This window comes from Heloderma suspectum, chromosome 6 (assembly GCF_057233095.1).
Source record: "Heloderma suspectum isolate Gila_16-S chromosome 6, 16-S_ref, whole genome shotgun sequence".
Taxonomy (NCBI): Eukaryota; Metazoa; Chordata; class Lepidosauria; order Squamata; family Helodermatidae; genus Heloderma; species Heloderma suspectum.
Window position 1 is genome coordinate 126,771,868 of NC_139463.1, and position 8,639 is coordinate 126,780,506.

An 8,639-nucleotide genomic window follows, 5' to 3' on the forward strand; every position below is an offset into this window, starting at 1 on the left:
CAAATATTCTTCACTGTCCTGCAATCTTTCCATGGCCTGCTTGAAAGGAGCTAGCTGATCAGCAGTGGTCCACGGATCTCAGTTGGAGAACCTCTGCCTAACTTGTGAGGCTGCAGCGGAGAGGAGGACTCACACACTTTCCTTTCTCGTCTTTACAGCCACAAGGACTAGTAGCATGTTTAAAGATTCTCAGGATGTTGAATCTTGCAAATATCTGCTCAAGGGCAAACTGCAGAGTAGCTATGCCACTGCGTTCTGGGGAGCCTAGAATTTCTTGGCAGCACATGCAGGATTTCTCAGTTAAAAGCTTGGTAACAGAGGACAATTTCCCTCAAAAAACAGCTTACCCCCCAGCTACTAGTTGTTCTCTGCAGCTGCAGGAGAGTGTTTGTTCTAGGGGACACACTCAGTTCATGGGTGATAATGAGACCTCAACTTCTGGAAAGTATTCCTGGAGGGTTTCCAGTATGGGAGAAAACAATACTGCCATAGGTTGCTGTGTTCCATGATACGTGGTCCAGAAGTCAATACTGTTGCCCACAGAATGGGCAGATGCGTCCTCCTAGCCCTCCCCCGCCCCGCCCCGCCCCCACCCCCCTGTCCACAAGGCTCCAGATCTAAAATATTATGAACATGATGCTTTGTCTTTTGTGTACATCGGTTTTCAGTTTTGTTTTTAGTCAAGTTTCTGGACCTCACGGCTTTGCGAGACTGGAACGTTCCAAGTAGCAGCGCGGGGAGTGGCAGCAATGCAGTTTAAAACAGTAATCCACCCCCAGTTCTCGGAACAGAGGGGGATAAAAGGCTAAAATAAATAGGATTCTTAAAAAAGTTTCTCTCTAATCATTTTAAGGAAATTTGGCAGCTGCTCAGGATTATGGCGTGTGGAAACTACTGGCGGGAATTTTAGAGGGGGCTGCGAAATGCGAGGGGGCTGCGGGTGCCGCTTAGTCTGGGGGGGTGGCAGCAGCATCCCCCCGCCGCTGCCCGCCCGGCACACAGAGCCGGGCAGACACGCGACGCGCCCCGCCGAAGCCGCGCGGAGGACGGCGAGCCGGGCTGGGGAGGCGGGAGAGCCCCATCTAGCGGCGACGGGCGGATCCCGCAGCGCGCAGGGGCGCCGCGGATGGCGCCCGGGTTAGAGCGGGGAGGCGCGCAGGCGAGCGGGGAGGGAGCGCAGGCGCAGCGCCTCGCCTCGCCTCGCCTCGGGTGGCGGACCTGGAGGGTGTGCTCCGTCCCCAGCATTTGCAGCAAGCCCCCCGCCCGCCCGCCTGCCTGAGGATCGGGGACAGTGCTTTGCGCTGGGCCGGGAACAGGAGTGAGCCCCATTTACCCGAAGTCGTTTCTGTACCGCCCTTCGTAAAGATGTATCCCAGGGCGTGGTGGGCGATACAGGGGAAAACCCAGCGCCGCTCTGGTTAGGAAATAAAGGTATTGCGGTGGCAGGATGATCGCAACCCACGAAATGTTAGTAGGGGCACTGCAGGTCCAAAATTTAAGAGGAGCGACCAGCCCAGACTGCTGGGTTCTCTAAATGAGACGCCAAGAAGGGAGAAGAAACATTTTGTGAAAATATATTATTTTAAACTCGGGCTTAATCAGGGTCTCTATTTGCACCAAGGCTCAGCCCCTGGAACAATGGAATAAAATGAAGATGCTTCTGAACATAAGCAGAGGGCACTTCCTTCATCATGGAGGGACCGGAGCCAGCACCCCACACAGCTAGTTGTATAGGGCAGAATTCCTCGAGAAGAATATATGGCTTCCAGATGGTAGGCCTGAAATCCATCCCAACTATTGCTAGAAATAAAAGCCCAGCTTTCTTCTTAAGCCAGCTCTAACCATTGGACTCCACTTCACTTGGCAAGAATCCCTGCTTCCAGCCTCTCTGCCTGGAGTCTGGGAGATTTTCATCCTCCTTTACCTGGGCTCACCTGAGGAAGTCTGGCCATTTGGATGCAAATTGCCAGTGCATATGCCCAGAGACTGGGCTGCAAACTCCCCACTGGTCACCCCAGAACAGCAGAAAACCTGCTGCCCCCACTGAGAGAGACACGCTCCCCAGCCATTCCCCCTTCCTTTGGAATAAGACAGATGCTGAGCAGGGGAGCAAGAGAGGCGTGCGGGGGGGGGGGCACAGAATAATGTTTAATGCATTTCTCCTTATGCTGAGCAGGACTGGACAAGAATAGAAGCAGCGTCACTTACAAAGAGGCAGTCTGAGATGCTATGCTGCCCCACCCCCAAAAAAGCACAGACTGGGGGAGCCACACAGGCATTTGGAATTCCCCCCTTCAAAGGTCAACCCCTCAAGATGCTTCCAGTTTTTGTTTTGTAGCAACATTTTCCAACTGCTCAAAGAACTCTTGGTTGAAATCGTTGCAACAGCCCAGTAAGGTAGGCCCACTACAATTATCCCCGTACTGTAGATTCTGCCCCCACCCCCAATCTATGGCTCCATTCTCTTGGCCTCCTTGTTCTCACAAGGCACTTTAATAACGATTTATATCATGGGCTATTATAAATATACAAATGCTTTGCAGTTTTTTTTAAAAGCATGATAATTTATGCAGGACATACATAATATTGTTTCGTTTGTATAAATATAATTCCCACTAGCACTGAAGTCCCACCTTACAAAACAGTGGAAGCAATTGCTTAATGCTGGTTTGGCTTCTGAGATGTCACAGTCCCCCATACATTTTCAAGCTTATGTTTACAGTCTTAAGGGCTAGAAACTTGGTTTAAGGAAACAGAAAAAAACTCCGACCAGAGCTGGGAGGATGCTGAACTCTGTCCTTATGCCACGTTTCATGTTTGGGTGGAATACAGATAGTCTGGTTTATAGTTTTCCCTATATAAAAGGGGGCTGAACAAGTTAAGCAGCTGTGTAGGGTTGTTTTTTTTTGAAGAATATTCCAAAGCAAAATCAAGACTATATATTTCATTCAGACTAATTGGTGTTTTTTTTGTTTTTGTTTTTTAAACAACCTATGATGATGCAAGCTTTCAAATTATACAGTTTTTTCTCTGGCTGGATATTCAAGAAAACAGAACATGTTTATTCTAAGATACAAAATACTTCTGGCACAAAGCCAGGTTTCCCTGAATGTTTTGGTAGCAAGGGGAGAGAATTCCAGCAAGCAGAAAGAGCCCTGTTTTGTAATTGCAGTGTGGTCTGGTGCTCAGTGAGCTAGAAAACCTGTGCCTGTACCACTTCAGAATGCATGCCGGGGCTCACATGATGGGATGCTTCTCCAGACCAAACAAGAAAAGGAACTCCCTAAGCACAGAAATATAGCATCTCAGGAAGTAAGCTAAGCTAAGCTGGAACCTTTCTTATTAATAGGCAAGATTTCTTATTATAGGGAATTTGTTTTATATAAAGGAGAATTTAGCCATGCGAGCACCAGACCTGCAGCCTGAAGTGGGTACAGCCCAGACACTGGTTCACCACCCGTGTGAAGAACTAGGTTTGTAAGTACATCCTACATCACCTCTTTCAGGGACTACCAAAAAACCTGTGTTGGATCCAGACTTGGTCACGCTCAGAGTAAACCCACTGAAATCAGCTAGTTAACTTCAGTCCCATCGATTACAGTGGGTCTACGCTAAGCATGGCAAGTCTGGATCCAACCCTTTCTCTTTACTACAGATATATATATTTCCCTTGCTTACGAATGAGATTTCAGATTTAGCAGTGGAAGGAGAAGGTCCTGCTGGGATATCCAAGCAACAATCAAAATAAAAGATGAGCTGCTGCTGTGCCTAAAAAACAGTGCACCAGTCCTGAGCACCTAATGATGCATAAGCACAAAACCGAAGGACTGGAGGGAGAAGGGAGGGGAGAAAAAGAAAGAGGGGCTGCCACAGCTCAGGAGAAGTGCGCCCCTGCTTTGCAGGCAGAAGGTCACCGGTTCAGTGGCAGCATCTCTAGCTAAAAAGGGCCGGGGGGCAGGTGTTGGTGGAAGACTCTCTTTGCCCACAACGCTGGAGAGCCACTATCAGTTAGAGTAGACCAGCTTCCCCAACCTGGCATCTGCCAGATGTGTTGGACTACAGCTCCCATCATACACAGCCAGCATGGCCATTGGAGGAGGCTAGAATAGACAATACAGGACTGGATAGGCAGCTAGCTTGTCCTGGTACAAGGCAACTTCCTAGAAGAGGGGTGAAGGGGTAGGGGGGCTACCACAGAAACCCGTTGGTTCCAAATTGCCACCTCTGTGACTCCTGGCGGGGGGCGAGAAAAGCCCCAGGACCTACTGCCTGGCTGGAAGCCCACAGAAACGTTGCAGATTAGAGGCACATCTGGCAAAACCAACCCGCCGAGAAAGAGAGAATCACACACCACCACTGCCCAGTCCTTGCAGTTGGGCCCCGAGTGACTTCATGCACAACAGAAGACTCTTTCCATCCCCTCTCCATACCGACAATGGCTGTCGCAGGTTATAATTTTCCCACTCCACTCGTGAGCATCAAAAGCGAGGCAGGAAGGTTTCTCCTCCTGCTCCTTTGAATGTATGAAAGCATGTTAGCAGAGGGATAACTGTCAGAAAAATAAATTGCGATCTTGAGAGGCGGAAGAAGTCTCTGTAGGTTTCGGCGAACCATGACACATGATAATATTCTACTCCCGTCTCACATCTGTCTGAAAATCTCCATAGGAAGTAGCTATATTACCACTTCCATAACCCAGGGGATACACACACACACACACACACACTCACTCACTCAATTTTACTCCGGTTTAACTAATCCACAGTAACTATCACCCCCTGGATCCATACTTTCAAACAATAATAAAGGGGGCTGGAAACCTAATTCCACCCATAGAAGGGTTGCATTGAACATGTGGGGGGAAACCCCCCCACCTTCACAGCACATCACAAAAGGTGGCTTCAGAAGTGCGCATTAAGTAGCCCATCAGGTATGCACCTCGTTGCTGCACCACTCCTTTGGCGAAGAACTCCGTTTCAGCAAAGAGCCGCCCATCACCTTGCAGAAAAGAAATCGTCCTTCTCTGCCTCCCAGCAGAAAGAACCACACCAGCGCTGCTGAGCCCCACAACTCAGCGAGTCTTTCTAGCCCAGCCTTCCCCAACCTGGGGCCCTCCGGCGGTGTTGCACTACAACTCCCATCATTCCCATGGGAGGGCCCCAGGTTGGGGAAGGCTGCCCTCGTCCTCCCGTTATGTGCGTGCATGTGCACGCGCGCGCGCACACACACACGCTCCCGGTGCATAGACAGGAGGCCCTGCTGGGCAGCGAGGAGAGTGTGATATTGAGAAGGGTTGAGGAGCAAGCTGAGGCAGGACCGGTAGCAACGGGGGGGGGGGGAGCGCACAGGCACATCCTCTTGCAGATGGGAGGCAGGGGCTGCCGCCGCCGCCGCCCCCCCAACCTTTGGCGCCTGCCACACAAATCTGCCTTGCTTTGGGTCCAAGCACAGCTCTGGCTTTCAGAGGCCCTCGGCCCAGACGCCTCCACGGGCCCCTTCCCTCGTGCGTCTCCCTTCTCGCCACCGTTGTCCCCAGCTGCAGTTGCTCCTCATCCTCTTTCTAACCGCTTGCTTGCTTGTCAGGCAGAGAGCCAGGGAGCAAGCAGGCATGGCATCTGTTCCTCCTTTTTCTTCTGGCCACCAGCGTTGCCTGGGCCAGAGCGAGAGGCAGGGGAACGAGCCGGTTGCAATGGGGAAGAGGGGCAGCAAGTCCAGGGGGCTCCTGTCAGTGGGCCCCTGCTGGGGTGAGGACCCTCGGCAGGTGCCCAACTAGGCCTGCCCTGGATGTCGGCTCTGTTTGGGTCCCGCACACTGGTGGAGTTTACTCATAATAAGATGGCGTCTGGATTCTACCCCCCTGCCCAACCCAAAGCCTCTCCTTTTACCCCACATAGGCGGCAAAGCCGCGTCTCCCAGTGTGGGGCAACACCAGCCAAAAAGAAAATTGAACTGTTGAGCGAGGACCAGACAGGGAGGACCGGGGCCAGTTCACAGATCAAGGACACGCAAGGTTGATTCAAACACCAGCACGAGGTACTTCTTAAGCACGTTAAGGACACAGGAAGTGGGGGACGCCCAAGGTCAAATGCCTCCCGGGCTCTGAAGGACGGGTGGCCGCGGGGCGGTCACATTCTCCTAGCCCAAGTGACCTCACAGAGCTCAAGAGGGAACAGGGCATGAACCCTGAGCAACTTGGAAATTGGCGTGTGGCAGGGAGATAAAAACGTACATAATGATAAAAATATTGTTTCTGAAACAGCAGGTTACCTACCAGACCTTACATCTTCTGGAATCCCTGTTCAGCTAAAGCCTAAAGTACACAAGGAGTGGCTGTAGCTAGTCCAGAAATGTATTCCGTATGTGGTCAGAGGCACTTTGTCTCTTTTCCTGCTTCCAAGTCAGACGAGGCTCTGAATGAAGGCCCAACTCTCACGCCAAACAGGCATCTCTTGGACACAACATAGAAGCCTTCCCCAACTGGTCCTCTCCAGATGTGTTGGGAGTGCTACTCCCATGGGCCATGCTGGCTGGGAATGATGGGAGTTGCAGTCCAACACATCCGGAGAGCACGAGGTTGGAGGAGACTCCAACAAGGTCTGATCACACAGGCTGGACAGAGACGGCGGTTCCAATCTGTATATATATTTAACTGTTTTATTACAGAAACTATTTCAGCCTTTGTAGGTAGGCCAGACTAGACATTTATCACAGTCCAGCACACACGACAGGAAATATCCCTCTCGACACAGGCAAGCCATGCACTCGCTCACCAGGGCCAGTTCAGTTTACATGGTTGCCAGGCAACAGTCTCTCCGTGCAAAAATTCACTTTGGGGCCATTAACAGCAACTATTTATACCACGGGGGGGGGGGGGAGCGCAGAGGAGAAGCGTGAGTGCTGAATCCTGCCCTCCTAAAAACCTTTTGCTGGCAGGCACTTGAGCCCAACTTATGTGCAGATTAGGACAGAATCTGTTAACACTGGGCATTTTTACATGTGGATTGCAAATAAGGATCTCACACTGCCAAGATGCATATGTGCTCCTCCAACTAGCGCCTCTGTCTTTGTGTGGCAAGTATATAGATCTTTGGTAGCAATTCTAACTGGAGGCCCAAAAACGCATTTCAAGTCGAGTGCAACCGCTCACATGTGACACAAGATGCGCATGAAGAGTGACATGTGAGCAGCTAAAAGACTGCCTGGTCCCACATGAACCTGCTCACCTATTAATACGAACATTAGCTGAAGATCTACCCAGGTCCTCCCCCTGCCATCAGCTTAGGCAGGTGGGGATGAAGGGACAGGGCCTTTTCTGTGGTGGTGCCACAGCAGCTTTGGAATGCTCCTGGCTGCATTTTAGGTTCCAGCCTAGGACTTTTCCACTTGCCCAACATTTTAACACTGACAGGATTTATGCTGCTATTCGAGGCTTTTTGTGGTCTTACTCATTTATCTTTCTGGCTTTGATTATCCTTAAATATTTTACTTATTTTGTTATTTTAATTGCTGTGAACTGTGTGGAAATCTTTTGGAAAATGACAAAATAAACTGCAAGTTTTATCTTCCTGGAAAGGCCCCCAATCAGTCTGAAAATTGGATGCCTGCAGCATCAGAACTGTGTTGTGGTCATTCCCACGTGCCCCAGAATCGTGCTCCAGGGGACAGAAGGCGCTGTGAAGCATCACTTACAGGAATGTCCCAGAGTTGGAAGGACCTCAAAACATCACCACCAAACCCTTGCCAAAACCAGGAATCCTACACAGGCCAGCCTCGCTGAAGATGTCGCCACCCAGCCTCCGAGGTCCCTCTTTCTGCTTGTGCTGGGCAGTTGGCCAAGAGGAGAGGAAGGGAGGACAGAGGAATGCTAGCCGGCAGGCAGGAGACATGGGTTCACCAAGAAAGGGCGATCCAGGGAGAGAGGGGCAGGGCTGTTGAGCCTGGAGGGAAGAATGGACCTTCTCTGCCAAAAATTCATTGGTTCGCCTTATCTGCCAGTAAAGCAAAGTTGGAAGCTTGAAGGGGAACTGACAGAAGCCATTCTTATAATAATAAACCTCACTGTAAATAGAAGTTGTGCTTGTGTTTCTGAGGTGTAAGATGAGCCTGCTGGACGAGACCAGAGGCCTCTCTCCCCCAGCATCCTGTTTTCCACATCGGCCACCCAGATACCTCGGGGATGCCCAGAAGCAGGCCACGAGCAACTGGAAAGGGGGAGAGGGGAGGCAGGAGACCATCCCCCACACACCACAGGGAATCCAGGAGTCCTGGAATCTAATTCCGCTTCTGCGCCAACTTCTGCCTCCTCCGAGCCATTCTAGAAGACCCAGGAGTCCTGTTTATAATACAAAACCCCTTCTCTCTCACACGCATACACCCGTCCGCTAAATCAGCCTCCCCCAACCTGGCACCCTCAAGATGTGTTGGACTGTAATGCCCATAATCCCCAGTCAGAATGCTGGGAGTTGTAGTCCAACACTTCTGGAGGGCATCAGGATGGGGAAGGCTGGCCCACAGAATGCAAAGGGGCTTAGATTTTGAGTCCAGGTCGCCTAGCCGTTTGGTGAAGGCAGTTAAATCAACACTGCACTTACTTCATGCTTTCCCAAACTTACTAGTATGTGTTCACCCCTTAAAAATTT